This window comes from Rattus norvegicus, chromosome X, assembly GCF_036323735.1.
Source record: "Rattus norvegicus strain BN/NHsdMcwi chromosome X, GRCr8, whole genome shotgun sequence".
Classification (NCBI taxonomy): Eukaryota; Metazoa; Chordata; class Mammalia; order Rodentia; family Muridae; genus Rattus; species Rattus norvegicus.
This window is the reverse complement of record NC_086039.1, coordinates 108,748,257-108,764,335: the sequence shown is the minus strand read 5'-3', so window position 1 is coordinate 108,764,335 and position 16,079 is coordinate 108,748,257. Positions and strand designations below refer to the sequence as shown.

At 47.6% G+C, this 16,079-nt stretch overlaps 1 protein-coding gene across 3 annotated transcripts in view; it reads right to left on the bottom strand.

Annotated features, from left to right (window-relative positions):
* Frmpd3 (FERM and PDZ domain containing 3) overlaps nucleotides 1–11,825 on the bottom strand; it is a 149,883-nt gene extending 138,058 nt beyond the window's left edge. For 2 of the 3 annotated variants that reach the window (XM_063280550.1, XM_039100600.2), the window contains exon 1: nucleotides 11,223–11,633. The gene's annotated coding sequence lies outside the window, so the exon portion shown is untranslated. Of the gene's footprint in view, nucleotides 1–11,222 lie in introns of all 3 variants that reach the window. The other variant, XM_039100596.2, reaches the window with a different exon arrangement.
* Nucleotides 11,826–16,079: the final 4,254 nt, after the last annotated feature.

The following is a 16,079-nucleotide window of genomic DNA, read 5'->3' as shown; positions in this document are numbered from 1 at the left end:
TACATGTGACACCCTTGCCAACCACGTGACATGGCAAGTTCTCTGAGCCCAACTCATAACAGCAAGGTGCAGACTTCTGGCCATGTTCATGTAGGATTCGAGACAAGTCTCATTTTAAATTCGACTAGGCACTTCAGTTTCCCCTGTGTTAATACTTAAGCATCTGAAACTAACTTGCTTGGGTCCAGCTGAAAAGCAGAATGATATGCAGAACGATTATTGTAATATATGTTAATATATAGTAGGTTGTAATACGTATATTACAAAGGGAGCCAAACCATGAGAACATATTTTTTCAAAATGGGGACACCTTCACACTGATGTGGTCCGATCTTAAGCCAGTTGCTGCCACCGTTCCCTTTCCTTTAATCAGCTTCCAGTGGGTTTTTCCATGAGAAAGGTAATAAACATGATAACCGTCCTAGTCAGCGACTTGTATTTTTCTCTTCCCAGGCCCTCACCTGCATAAGCGTTTTTCAATTTGGACACCTGCCCACTTCTCAGCCACCCTCCTCCCACCCACCCCCAAAGCTCAAATCAGCAACCAAAACACTGAACGGAAACCTTCAGCAGGGAAGTGATGGGAGCTGCTGGTTGACAGACTCTGCGGTGCATGTGTGTATACGCGCACATTCCTGCGTGTGCGTGCATGTGCTCATCCACCAGTCTAGCCATCTGTTCCTCTGTTTCCCCAGTGGATTTGTAGAAAAATCAAAGACAGGCCTGTTTGGCTGGGTGGTCCTGCCTCCAAAGCAGAGTTCCCTTGGTGGTTAGGAATCTCCAGACTGGGCAGACCTGCTCCACTTATTCATCTTTATAAGGTGTCATAACCTTTCACAAGAGCCTGACAAAGAGGGCTAAAACCTCACGCATACCACATTGTCTATAGTTCCCTCCTTTCGACAGTGCAAAGAAAGCTAGGGGACTTGGCACAGGCAACTGGCCAGAGTTGACATTCAGCAGGTTGGACAGGCAGGGGAAGACTGGTGGGGGAAACGAAAGGCTTTTCACATCACTCTCTCACCCACCTGTGGACTCCTCACTTAGCTCTTCACACCAGCTGGAACACCAGGGCTCCAGCTGGCATCAAAGTGCTGTGGCAGCTCTTGCCATACCCAGGCACAGGTGTGACCTCCACTGGGACCATTCCCAAGCGCTCAGAGGACTTTTCAAACCGATTCTACCCAGAAGTTCAACCATGTATCTTACTCCCAACAGCTCTCAGAGGTCCTAGGCTTGAAACAGAGCAGACTCTATGTAGTCCCGGCCTCTGACCTCTTTGTCGGGGAGGGCAGGGGGGAGACAAAGTGTTCTGCACCTCGGCTTAGCTGTCATCTTTATATGATTCTGCAGCCAGATTCTTCATGGCTCCCTTTTTAGGTCTTAACAATGAAGGCTCCTCTTCGAATCTTTTTCCCCCCTGTGGCATGATTAACCCGTTATCCCTTTGCCATCCGAACTCCAATGGCATTCTGGCCCATGCAGAGCCTAAGAGTAGGTAAAGGCTAAGGCTAAGAAGATGAAATAAGTGAGGTAAAACCCAGCTAAGAGAAAGTGTCAGTGCTTCACTTGTCACACCAATCTTTCAGATACCCTTTGGATTTGATGCTCTTTTTTTTTTCTTTTTTCCCCATCTTTATTAATTTGGGTATTTCTTTTTTTTTTTTATTAACTTGAGTATTTCTTATATACATTTCGAGTGTTATTCCCTTTCCCGGTTTCCGGGCAAACATCCCCCTCCCCCCTCCCCTTCCTTATGGGTGTTCCCTTCCCAACCCTCCCCCCATTGCCGCCCTCCCCCCATAGACTAGTTCACTGGGGGTTCAGTCTTAGCAGGACCCAGGGCTTCCCCTTCCACTGGTGCTCTTACTAGGATATTCATTGCTACCTATGGGGTCAGAGTCCAGGGTCAGTCCATGTATAGTCTTTAGGTAGTGGCTTAGTCCCTGGAAGCTCTGGTTGCTTGGCATTGTTGTACTTTTGGGGTCTCGAGCCCCTTCAAGCTCTTCCAGTTCTTTCTCTGATTCCTTCAATAGGGGACCTATTCTCAGTTCAGTGGTTTGCTGCTGGCATTCGCCTCTATATTTGCTGTATTCTGGCTGTGTCTCTCAGGAGCGATCTACATCCGGCTCCTGTCGGTCTGCACTTCTTTGCTTCATCCATCTTGTCTAATTGGGTGGCTGTATATGTATGGGCCACATGTGGGGCAGGCTCTGAATGGGTGTTCCTTCAGTCTCTGTTTTAATCTTTGCCTCTCCCTTCCCTGCCAAGGGTATTCTTTTTCCTCATTTAAAGAAGGAGTGAAGCATTCACATTTTGATCATCCGTCTTGAGTTTCGTTTGTTCTAGGGATCTAGGGTAATTCAAGCATTTGGGCTAATAGCCACTTATCAATGAGTGCATACCATGTATGTCTTTCTGTGATTGGGTTAGCTCACTCAGGATGATATTTTCCAGTTCCAACCATTTGCCTACGAATTTCATAAACTCGTTGTTTTTGATAGCTGAGTAATATTCCATTGTGTAGATGTACCACATTTTCTGTATCCATTCCTCTGTTGAAGGGCATCTGGGTTCTTTCCATTTTCTGGCTATTATAAATAAGGCTGCGATGAACATAGTGGAGCACGTGTCTCTTTTATATGTTGAGGCATCTTTTGGGTATATGCCCAAGAGAGGTATAGCTGGATCCTCAGGCAGTTCAATGTCCAATTTTCTGAGGAACCTCCAGACTGATTTCCAGAATGGTTTTACCAGTCTGCAATCCCACCAACAATGGAGGAGTGTTCCTCTTTCTCCACATCCTTGCCAGCATCTGCTGTCACCTGAGTTTTTGATCTTAGCCAATCGCACTGGTGTGAGGTGAAATCTCAGGGTTGTTTTGATTTGGTGCTCTTTACAGTCCCCACCACCAGCTCTCAGTTGAATTGCCACAGCATCTAACAAGTTGCCCCCCACCCCCTGAATTCTCCCAGTTCAGTCTCCTCCTTCCAACATCAAAAGCCTTTCCAAATCTGGGGGCTCTTTCCCCAGCCAAGCATTGCAGACATAGGGCATCTCCACTCCCAGCCTTCCTTCTAAGCAGATCTCCTTTAACCCTTCTTTGATTCCCCGATGGTCCCCCCTTCAGCCTCCTCCCTGCATTTCCCCCCTTGAAAGTCTGCTTTTCCCTTAGTCGGGCATCTCAGTCTCAAATGTTATGTAAAAGCCAACTCACGTTAAACCTCTTTGGGGAAAACCTTCTATTTCTGTTCCAGCCCACAGTCTCATTCTCTCTAAACTTTGAAGCCCTATAGTATTTCCTCTTTAGAGTAAATAATGTGACATCTATTGTTTTCCGTCTTGTATTATTTGTAGATGCTTCCTCTGATTAAGAATTCTTTTTCTGATAAATTATAAATTTCTATAGGGCAAGGTCTTTGCTTTTCTCTTTTAACATAGGGCTAGACCCAGGAGTCCATCATCACCTTCTGTTGCCCTGCCTTGCCTCCAAATGAAGGGAAGAAAATATAAATGAAGACCCTCTAAGGATCCCCCTTTTCTGCTTCCCCTCCCCTTCCTAAAAATGTTCTTGCAGCAGAGCAGTGGAAGCTTCCAGAGAGGCCTCAGCAGCCAACCCACTGTCAGATCTCAGCTTTCTGAATACTCCTACTTTCTAAGGTTTGCTGGGCAATCAATAATTCTGCTTAAGTGATCAATCAGCGACACAATGGGCTGCAAGGGCCACTGTTTGATTAACTGGAGAGAATAAATGTATGCAGGCAGAGATGGAGGAGAGAGAGAGGGGGAGAGAGAGAGAGAGAGAGAGAGAGAGAGAGAGAGAGAGAGAAGAGAGAGAGAGGGAGAGAGAGAGAGGGAGAGAGAGAGAGGAGAGAGAGAGAGAGAGAGAGAGAGAGAGAGAGAGAGAGAGAGAGAGGAGAGAGAGAGAGAATGAGCTGGGAGAAGGCAGAGGAAGAGTATGTGTATAAGAATGATCCTATTCAGCAGCCTCATCATGTTTCTTACCAATAGCTAAATAACCCTGGTGCTTTCTGGGATCCTACTAACGATCTTGGGGCCACTGGGCAATTTTGTACCTTGACCTAAACTGTTGTTAAGGTCCACTGAGGTCTACACAAACTCCATGTTGGATGGAGAAAGGGTGGGGTGTGAAGACTTCTATCTCCTGGAAGGAGTCTGAGGTCTTGGGCTCTTGAGCTGTGCTCACCTGCTGAGTCTATAAGAAAACCAAAGGTCTGGAATCATTTACTCTCCTACCCAAGTCTTATGACTCAGAAACCCATGATGTTATGGGAGACAGGCTGATCCTTACAGGGTATTTCAACATTGCTCTCTACCCAGAGGTATGCATACTGTCCTTCTCAAGGCTGTGAGGCTGAAGATTTAATTGGTTTGTTAAAAATAAGGAGTGCCTTTCAGTTTTTTTTGATAGGGTCCAAATATCTAAGCTGTACTCGAGCAAAATTTTTTTTTCATGGAAATATAATGTTATCTGGAAAAAACAGCAGATGGCTTCTTACTGTGTGAAAGTTCCTCCTTTAATCTAACCCTGATTCCTGCTGCTCTCATTAAAAACACATTCTTCACATATGATGGCGTCCCTATTCTCTCAGTGATGCAGACTCAAAGCCTTGGAATCATCTTTCATTCCTCTTTCTTCCTCACTCACTTGTCATTGGTAGGTAAATCAGTTTCCTTTGTCTCCAACTCTACTTATCTCCTTCATTCTGTTTCCATCTGGCTACTATAACAACCCCTCATTTCCGGGATGAGTCCATTTTAATCTACTGAATGGAGGTGGGGAGAAGACAAAAAGAAAAAAGAATCCTATGTGACTCTAATGAAGCCAAGAATTAATTCCCAGGTGGATTAATAACCAGGTGAAATGACAATAAGAAGCCCAAGCAGGATGCTAAAAAGCAAAGCAGAATGTGGGGCGCTGTGCAATACAACCGGCCTGGTTTCTCTGACAAGTCACAGAAAGGGGACTGTTGAAAGGGCCTGCGAAGACAGAATGACCAAATGCAATGAGTGAAATTCTCTAGGATCTCGACTCAAACAAGTACAACAAGTACATAATAATTTGAGACAATTAAGGATTGGGTAATGAGTACTAAAAAAAAAAAACTGTTACCTTTGTCAGCCCTGTGAACGGTACTGTGATTATGTAAGAAAAACATGCTTACTGTTAAGAGCTACAGTAGGGGTGAAATGACGTGACTGACGGTTGAAATTTCTTCTCAAATATTGCTGTGAAAGAAAGGATAGATGAAGCAAACCTAGCCAAATCCCAGTGATTGCTTGAATGTGGATAATGATTATATGAGAATTATTATTATATTTCTCTCCCCCTCTTTAGAGGTTGAGAATGCTCAGAAGTAAAGACGGAAACATACTCATTCACTGTACTCCAGTCCTCCTTCTAGCTTTACTGTGCGTACCTAGCCTCTTCCTCCCAGGCACAACTATTCCATGTCCTTGTTCACGTGTTTTCTGACTGAATTTAATTACTTCACTCACGTGCCCCACAGTCCGCTGAGCACCTCGGTCAACATTAATTGCTTCTTCGGTGCAGCATGCGATATAAAAACAAAGACGACCAAGAATAAGGACAAAGATCCTCTTTATTCTTTCGATTCTCCATGGCAGCCATCACCGTGCTTGCATTAATAGATGCTCAACAGCTGTTTATTGCACTGATACATGTGAAGAGATGTAATAAATCCCCTCCTCATATGAATCAACAAATACCCAATCCAATATAACAATGCCGATTGAGCACCTGATATGTGTTAGGCCTTGCAAGCTTTGAGGGCAAAAGAACAAAAACAAAAGATGAAAAATATTAAATCCACTGAAGTCATAATGTAAACAAGACCCATAAGCTGTGCTAGTGGAGTGTCCCAGTGATGTAGTCACCAAACACATTTTACAGATGGCCAGGAGGGACAGAGAGAGACAGAGAATCCCTTTAGTACAGTAATCAGAGGACATTTCACAGAGGATGTAGAGTTCACACTGCACGTAGAGTCAAAGGACAAGTATGGTGTCATTTGGATAGGTGAAGAGAAGACTTTCCTGGTAAGGGAGCGGCAGGACACATACAAATGCAACGATTGTCTATAAGGCATGCTTTGGAGAATGTGCCTGGACTCAAGAATCCATATGGAGCACCTCTTGGGAGAGCTTGTTAAAATTCATATTCCTGGACTCCAACTGCCAGACCTACTGACTCAGAAGCCCAGGCAGCTGCATTATAATAAGTGCCCTGAAGTCATTTTGAGACACATTAAAAATTGAGAATCAATGATGGGGATAAAAAGTGAGAAATAAGGTTGGAAGAGTACATAGGATGGGGCCAACTCAAGGAAGGCCTTCAATGTCATGCTAAGGAAGTTAAAGATTTTCCCACAGGCAATCAGCTATCAGTCTCAAGCACATAGACCAGACGTGTCAATGAATAATGGATATTTTGAATATTAATCTGGCAGTGGGTGTATATCCCAGGTGGGAAGAGAAAGAGACTGGTGAAGGATAGGCATCCAATAGGGGCGGAGGCTGAAGTCAGAGGTGGTCTGGGGTTCTAGGTTGGGAGACTAGAAGGCTTGTGGTAACAGGAAGGTCAGAAGAGCCAGTCATTGTTGGCAGTGAATGAGGTCAGCTTGTGAATCCGGAATGTAATGTTAAGTCTAAGATGATGGCAGACCACTTAAGTCAGGTGAGTCATTCAGCAAGTAACTGTGGGTACATGTGCAGACCTCAGAGGGAGGTGAAAGTCTGTGCTACACAACTGAATAGCCAGGAAAGAAGCCCAAGGGTAAAGTGTTGATGCAGCAGTGTGTCTAGACCAGAAAAGACATGGGAAACGACTCAGCTAAAGGGCCACACAGATCTGAGGAGAGGAGGAGGAACTAGAAAGAGAGAGGAATAAGGAAGGGTCACATGAGTAGAAGGAGGTCTAGATAGTATAACCAGGCAAATGGCTCTTTCAATAGCTTGGGGTGACAGTGTGGCTACTGTCAGTGACACTGGTGCTCAGAGAGGAGTTACTACTGATGCAAGACACACACCTGCTTCTTCTTAGATTCATTAACACAAATGTAAAAATAGATCTATCTCTCTACCCATCTGTTCATCTATTTGTCTATGTATGTATGTATGTATGTATGTATGTATGTATGATTGACCTATCTCTCTCCCTATATATATATATATGTCTGTATGTATATATGTATGATCTATGTATGTATGTATGTTTTATCTATGTATCTATCTATGTATCTATTTATGTATGCATGCGTGTATGTATGTATTATCTATCTGTCTGTCTGTCTGTCTGTCTGTCTGTCTGTCTATCTATGCAGGTATCCACCTTTCTTTAATCCTGTTGCTATGTCATATGTGCATTACGATTTTCAGACACTTTCTGACTAGAAGGGAGAAGGCACTACAATGCGCTAGGCTGTTACTGTTCCACTGTAAGGTTGGTGCTCCTGGTCTGAAAAGGAAAAAAGGATGGCCAGTTTCTCTTCCATTTCCCACCCCTGTCCCATGGCCCTTAGTCTTCGGATTTCTCTGCAGGTGGCAAGGTTCAGCTCATTTTTGAGAATGCTTCATGTTGGCTGCAGAAAACACAAGAGAATGTTTATCTTTTTGAATTTATGGCAAGGAGGCAAACAGAAGTCCTTGAAAGAGAAGGCAGATCAGAGTTTTCTGCTGCGAATGCTAATGGCTTCAAGGCTGGCTCATTGACGTTGACTTGGGTGTAGCTAGCTCATGGTCTTTGGTCAGCATCCATAGTTACCACCCTAGTCCCTCCTCTGAGAAGTGATTGCTAGGTTCCATGGGAAGGTATGGACCCCTATGATCCAGTTCTATTGGGCTACTTGTTTACAAATTTAATCCAGATATGTGGATGGAGGAAGGGAGAATGGAAGAGAGAAAGGGAGAGAGAGAAAATTGTGTGTAATTTGTGTATGTGCAAGTGTGTGTGTGTGTGTGTGTGTGTGTGTGTGTGTGTGTGTGGTTTCAATTACTTTGGAGGCTCAGAAAGAATAAGAGAACCTTTCCTTTGCATCTGTGCTGTCCCTTCAGGGTGCTGTGCCAGAGTAACCCTGGAGCCCAGTCATTTATGCAGAGTGGGGATGGGTGGGAGGGGAAGGTACTTCTCACGTCCTGCACCCAGCCATGCTCCCTCCAAGAGCTGTCTTGGGATTACTGTAGTGAGGCATTACTGGTCCAGTGTTTTCCTTTACTGTTTCTCCTTGAGGCTGCTTCATTTTAACTCCTCCCCCTGCCCCACACTCTCAACTCCAGTGTTTCTCCTAGCCCACAGCTGTTGTCTGCAGTCCCAGAGATTTCTTGTTGCACTTTTCAATCTACTACTAGTCCTTAAAAAGGAGGGTGATGCTAGCAAATCCCCCCAGTCACGCCATGCACCTCACTTCTTGAGATGGGTGGACTTAATCACTTACCAGGGGTGGGGGTGGGGTGGGGCAAATCCCCTGCCTCATTCAAAATGGAGTTTGCCGCCTGCTAAGAGTTTCCAGACCTTTCTCTCAGGGTAGCAGAAGCTTCACTGCACTGTCTGAAGCCAGCAATACCAAGACATCATTAGCTTGTGCATATGGGGGCACTTGCTGGCTTCGGGCCCATATATTGGCCATTCTGCAGGCTAGCGCAGATCTGCAATATGTCCAGAGCCAGGAGCCCAAAACACCCATCCCCTATTTTTGCCAGGCTTTTTTCTCTCTCTCTGGTGGCCTTCAGCCCACACTTGCAAGGCAGTTGTGGTGGTGGGTGTGACATCTACACACACAGCAGTGTGTCTCTCCTGCTTAGATCATATACCCCTCCCTTCTCAGGATCCTGCAGTGGTTCCCAAATGCCTCTCAAATACATTTGAATCTTCTCTATGTGGGCCTTAAAGCCCTCCATAATGTATCCTCTGCCCCCCCCCACATATGTCCTGAACAATTCAGGTTCTAACATAGACAAACAAACAGCAAACGACACTGTCCACAAATGCTTCTGGCCTGGATCCTGCCACAGGTGCTTGCAAAACCTCAACCAAAGACTCACTCCTCTACCTCCTTTTAAAATGGTAAATGTTACCTGTGAGGTATAGGCAGCAAAGTCCTATCAGCTATTAACAGCTTGCCCTGGCGCGGATTCTGTCATCAGTTTTGACAGAGAACGGAGCAAAGCCCCGCCTTAATAGTCTAAGGGGGCGGGGGAAGGGACTCAGAGGAGCTCAGAGCAGTCCGGGAGGGGCGGGAGGAGGAAAGGGGCTCTGACGTCGAAGCTATCTCTGTCACGATTTTACCCTGGGCTACAGTCTCCGTGTTTCTACTTAAATCAGTCAGACACACTAATCCTTGCTCCTCCAACCTTGCTTCCCTCTCCACACACACATGACGTCTTATTTCACCTTAAGGCTTCAATCCTCAGGCCAACCTACTAATTGGTTCCCTAGCATGGGAGGAAAAAGACATGAAATTGAGTAGACGCAGCATGTTTGCTTGGGCATGACCGAGTGTTGTTTTGTTGAGGGTGCTTCTGCTGGAGCCCTCTGATCAGTGGAAACACTGAAGACTTCCCAGGAAAAGCTCTCTCCTTTGCTCACTCTCTCTGGTCCCAGAAAGCTGAGAACTGAGTTTCTCCCGCAGTGAGCTTGACCAGCAGCAGGCTCCTGGGCTAAAGTGACACATTATGAGGGACCCCCTAGGTTAAAGTGTGCACACTGCTTACCCCATCTCCAGCTGGGAATAATACTCACTTGGTGCTTTATTCTGAGTCAGCAGAGTTCCCCACCCTCTCTTGAAAAGGGCGCCCCCAAGGGAACCTTGCTCTTATAGCACTTTCTCCCTTGGGCAGCGGTCCAGAGACAGCCCCGCCCTCCCCCAGAGCTGCAGGATGCTGAGGGACCCCCCCCCCCCAGGTTCAGGGCTCTGCAGCTGGGCCAAGATGCCAAGGGAGGGGCAAGCCTGTCAGAATTCACCCTTCACTGTAACCAAACGCTTACTAGTGGCAGCTGTGGGGAGGGGGTTACCACCTGCTTCTTAAGAAAAGTATCAAACATTTGCCTGTGCAGACCTTTTAATGTGTGTATCCAATTGCTCAGGTGTGAAGGGGCCCGAATATAAGACCTGGGTGTGCTTTTTTTTTTTCCCCAGGAGGGAGTTCTTAAGGGCCCTGGTGGCATTCTCTCTCTCTCTCTCTCTCTCTCTCTCTCTCTCTCTCTCTCTCTCTCTCTCTCTCTCTCTCTCTCTCTCTCTCTCTTTCTCTGCACCCCCTTACCCTGTGTGTGTCTGTGTGTATTTGTGGAGAGCAGCAGGTACTGGATCTGCAGTAATGTGCGGTTACCATGTAGTTTCTCAGGGACACTCAGAGAAAATGCACACACACACACACACACACACACACACACACACACACACACACACACACACACCAAGCTCCAAAGCACCAGACTGGGAAGGAGTGTGTGTGTACACATTTCAGCAGAGCTGGAGGGGTGCATGTAGTTGCATATGTTTTGGTGACTGCTTTGTTAGCATCCCGGTGGAAAGGCAAGTCCAGAGGTGTGTGTTGTGTGTGTATGTGTGTGTGTCTGCCTCTGTGTGTGTTTGTGTGTGTGCGCGCGCCAGCGCGCCTGTATGTTTCGTCTTTGGATGGGGGTGACTGTGGTTGAGCGCAGCGAATGTGGTGCGGCTATGTGTGCGTGAGAGTGTGCGTCTGTGTCCGCTTGTGAACATGGCCCCAGGAACCACGCACATGCTTCAGACAGCTGTTTCTGGCATCCCCAGGGCTTGGGCTTCGCCGGACACCCTGGCTAAGTGACCACCTTCCAGCAGCCAGGCCCCGCATCTCACCAGCTCTCCCAAAGGTGCCCACAGCCCCAGCGCGCACACAAAGGCTCCATAATGAACGCGCTGCATTCCCCTGCGCTGGGTTCCTCACCCTGCACCCGGGGCGGCCAAGGCGAGCCCGCCAAGCCCGAGACTCACCGAGCACTGGGTGCTCAGCCCGCCGCTCCCCTCGGCCGCGCAAACTCCAGGCGGCCCGACGCTCGGCTCCCCCAACCCTGTCCCTGTCTCCCGGGGGCGCCCAAGCGCCCGTCGACCCCCGAGGCGGACCGGGGCGACCCGCCACAGTCACGACCCACCCTTGGCCAGGCTGAGCCTGCGGGCGCGCCCCCCTAGAAGCAGCGCGCTTCTTACCTTCCTCCTCCTCCTTCTCCTCCTCCGCCTCGGCGGCGCGGCAGCGGCGGCGCAGAGGCGGCGGCGACGGCGGCGGGACTAGGGCGCCGGTGCCCCGGAGCCCGGCACGGGCGTGGGGCTCAGTGGCGAGGGGCGGTGGGGCGGGCGGAGGTTGGTGGGGCGGCAGCAGCTGGCCCGGGACGCGGGGAGCTGGCGCGCAGGCAGCGGGCTGCGGACAGGCTGGCAGCGGCGCGCGCGGGCTCCTCGGGCGGGCTCCATGGCTGCGCCGCGGGCGGCACCATCTCCGTGGCTCGCTCGTCACTCTCTCGCTCCAGGAGTGCGGCAGGCTGCGAGGTGACGGATTGCGCCGAGGCGGCCGGACGGCCGAGGAGGGGAGGGGAGGGGAGGGGAGGGGAGGGGAGGGGAGGGGAGGGGAGAAGGGGCGGGGGAGGGGGAGGAGGAAGGAAAGAGGGGAGTGCAGAACTCCGGGTTGGGGGGGAGCCTCTCCCGCGCCTCTCGACCCTCGAGTGCTGGCGTCGGTTTCCCCGAAAGGGAAAGCAGCTTAAAGGCGCAGCAACTGGCTCGGGTCACAACTAAAAATAAACACAAAATTGACAATTGGGGAAAGATTCTCCCAAGACACGACCCAGCAACCCTGCCACCCAAGCTCGGCGCTGCCTCACTTCTTGAACGCGACCGTTCAGGCTGGGCTTTGCCGGGAACTGCTGGCAGCGAAGAGGGCAAGCCAATTTCTAAAGTGAACCCAGGAAAGGGGGTGGAGGGAGGAGAGAGGAAACTGCTGAGAAGAGGCAGCAGCTTCACGGCCTCCATTCTCTGCCCCCTGACCTTGCTTCTCTCTCCTCCTTTGCTTGCCTTCTGTAAGGGATGCCCTCCCTGCAGCTCCCCTCCTGGTAACCATCGCCAGCATCCTCACACACCTTGAGTTTCAGCTCAGGTTCCTGCAAGCAGTGCCTCGCCCCAGCAGCTCAGAGCCCTGGTCCAGTCAGGGAGCCCACCTCTGGGAGCGCAGTCTGGCAGTTGGCAGAGGTCTGCTTGGAGCATGCGATTGGCTTGGGGAGAAGGGAAGGAGATTAAGGTGTGTGTGTGTGTGTGTGTGTGTGTGTGTGTGTGTGTGTGTTCACCAAAAGATGGAGGGAGGGTCGTAGATGAACACACACACACACACACACACACACACACACACACACACACACACCATACACACACTCTAAAGGAAAGCAGCTTAGGCAAGGCACAGCACAGTGCCTGATGTATGATCTCAGGGCATTTTTAAGAGACACGCTGTGAATACTAAATGCTCATGATAGAGATTCTACAGAGAGCTCTTGATAGCCCAGTTGGCACCAGCCCCTCTAGAGGAGTTTTAAGGACCAAGGAGAAAATCTACTCTTCTTTTTCTCAAAAGGCATTCTCAGTGTGGACCCAGAGAAGCAGGAGGCTGGAGTTATGAGATGGTAGGTGTGATTGAGGCCAGACGAAGCAATGGAGTTTAAGATCCTCTGGCGATACCAGATCCACCATGCAAATTTGTAAATTTCCAAGTGTCAGAGGCACCTCCTTTAATACCGACCCCTCTGGGCCTTAGGAATTCTAAGATAAAAAAAATGAGTCCTCCTCTATCTCCCTATGTTTCTGGATCATGGGAGCCAGTTTGTTAATAAACCAAGGCCTATTACAGTTGGACTCGTTTCCTGCTCTCTAGTTTTACTGAAGCACCTGAGAGAAAGGGATGCTGAGAGGCAACTGTTGGGTAAGAGGATATTCTTGTAGGCAGCATGGGATGCCCAGGATACTAGAGGAGATTTCTGGGCTTGAGCTTGGAGTGCTGTGTCTCCCTGCAGCTGGGGTCAGCTGAAGAGTAGCTGACAAGCAGATTTGACCATCTTTCTACTGAGCACACTTTTCGCTGTCTTCCTGGCAGTTTCTACCTTGGAAGAAAGGGCAGAAATTCTCTGCATCTGGAGGTGTGTGTGTGTGTGTGTGTGTGTGTGTGTGTGTGTTGTGTTGTGTGTGTGTGTGTGTGTGTGTGTGTGTGTGTGTGCCTGGGCTGGAAAAGCAAGCTGATGGAATTTTCAAAGGCAGATGAAGAGAGAAAGTGAAACATTCCATATTCTGGGAGAAAAACACTTCACATTCCTGGCAGATGTAAGGCAGACTCTCAAAAAAAGAAGATGGTCTTAGAGACATGACATGCATACGATGGGACACATGCAGAGGTCATACATGGAGCCACAGACACGCCAAGCTACTGCATACACATGTGTGTATTTGTCCATGCTCATGCGCATGCACGCACTCATGAACACACACACACACACACACACACACACACACACACACACACACACCTAGTTACAGAAGGATGCAGAGAAGCAAGAAAGACCTGGCCTCTTCCCAGGGCCTAGGGAAAGAGCAGAAACCAGTTTTCCAGTGTGAACAAGACAGGGACTGGCTCCCTACTTTCAAGGTAGTGTTTCTTGTGACAAAATCCCCATGTAAGGTCTCCCGATCTGCATCCAGCTCAGTCTTTGCTATCAAGAGCAGATAGCCCAAACTGGTGTGTGTCTGTCCTTATCAGTGAATCTCACCAGCTAGGAACGGCATCAAATGCATTTTCTGATTCCGATCAAGCTCTCCTTCGACACAGACTTGGCTCATTCTAAGCATATGCTTAAGCTCCAGTCAATCTGTTGTGTGGTAAATAAAAGTAAAGAAGGTGTGGTGAAGAGAAGAGAGAACTGGGGGTGGGGCAGTGTCAATACAGAAGGCACGAGTGAAGGCTCCTGAGTGACAACTGAGGGGCACTGACTGGTTTAGAATAAATGATTAAACATTTACTGTTTGGAATTGGTTTATAGGGATGTGACCTAAAGTAGGTTTTCTCACCACTCTAAAACCTTACCTGTGGAATGAAAGGGAACCTGCTCATACAGTTGAAGTGCTCAATGATGTAATGGATGCTGGACATGGTTGCCTACTTACTAGTCCAGTCCACTGAGTAAGGATACCAGATTGTGTTTTTCATTATGCCTCATTCCTACTGGGAGGGATGTAGTATTTACATTGATTCTTCTGGTCAAAGGGAGTTCCAAAGCAGGCTGGCCGCAGGCCATACTGGTTGGATTCACTTCCAAATGAGTCTAGTGCTGAGAGAAATCTTGTAGATAGCGTCTTTGTTTGTCTTATTTGAGACATTGTATGTATTCCTCACGCTCACCAGAAGGGAGAGAAGAAGGAATGCATGAGGTGTGGTATAGAGAGGAGAGGGCAGGGTGAAGATTTAACTTCTCTACCCTGTGCCCAGTGCAGCAAAAATAAACACCAGCACGTCTAACTGAGGACCCTGATTTAGTCACTCTATAAAACTTGGTGAGGAGGGGACTTTATTGTCTTCAAATCACATGACAGATGACAAACACATTCCTGCTGTAATTCCATTTGAAGTTGAAATCAATACATTGAGATGAAGTTAGTAAGTAACACTATTTTTTAAGAGGGAGGTGAAGGCAGCTCAATTTCATTGGCACCTTAGTCTAGTTTATAATCAGTACTTAACAAACAAGCAACCAATTCACCTATAACCAAGAATCCAGGGATAGTCTTTTGGCTGCCAATAATAATAGCATATTGACTACTAGTTGCTGTCCTATCACAACTGGGTTCTTTGCTAATTCTTGGAAAAGGAGAGTGATTCTTCATCTTCGGGATACAATAAGCTCTGCTCTCTCAGTAGAACCCCCACTTCCATGGATTAATTAATTTCATAATCACTAACACCCTCTTAGTGGTTAGCATCATTACTCCATAAAGGAGGCAGAGAAGGAAGAAAATGAAGAAGGAAGAGGAGGAGGAAGAGGAGGAGGAGGAGGAGGAGGAGAAGGAGAAGAAGAAGAAGAAGAAGAAGAAGAAGAAGAAGAAGAAGAAGAAGAAGAAGAAGAAGAAGAAGAAGAAGAAATCAAGATTCAAGCAGCAATAAATAGTAGAATCTGGATTCTAACCCCATGTTGACAATAGTAATTGTTATTATTGTTGTTGCTAGGTTTCATTCAACACTTACTATGAAACTGATCGCATTTTATTACATTACTACATTTAATCCTCACAGTAAACCCAGGAGGGTAGGCACTTTATTATTAGATTTATTTTAAAAGAAACTGAAGGCTTGGTGATGCTAAATCATTTCTACAAGATCACACAACTAGTAGGGTCTAATTCAGAATTTGAATCCATGCCTATTACACTAGGGTGATAATTTCTCTAAAATTTTTTTTTAGCCTTCAACTACCACATGACAGAGACACATGGCTAGCTTTTTCCAGAGTCATTACTAAGCTGCCTGTCTTTGTTGGGACTACCCACCCACCCATCCACCCACCCACCCATTAGCACCCAAGAGAAGATACACGATGAAGAGCAGAATATCAACAAGGTCTGGCAATATGAAGTGCATTTGCCGAAGGCTCCAGAAAGATCCATTCAAAGTGTCCAGGGAGGCCCCAAGACAATAGAAACACGAATGATGTAATCTGAAAGAACCATGAGGAAACTCCCATCATAATTTTTCAGCCCCTAACTATTTCTGCCTTGCCCTTCAACAAGATATATTCCCACCCTCAAGCATTTGATATAAACTAAGACCCTGATTTCAGGGATGTGATGGCTGGAGGAAAGGGTAAAGAAACTTCCTGCACTACTGGGGAAAACTAGGAGCTACCAGGAAGGCAGAGTGTCAGAGAGAATGCCAGAGAAAGGAGCGAGTAGAGCCTTTCAAAGGATGTGCCCTAGGAGTGTGGAGGACAAAAGGCTGGGCAATTATGCCAAGAAGGCGTTTTAGTGGCCCTTTGTATACTAGGAGAG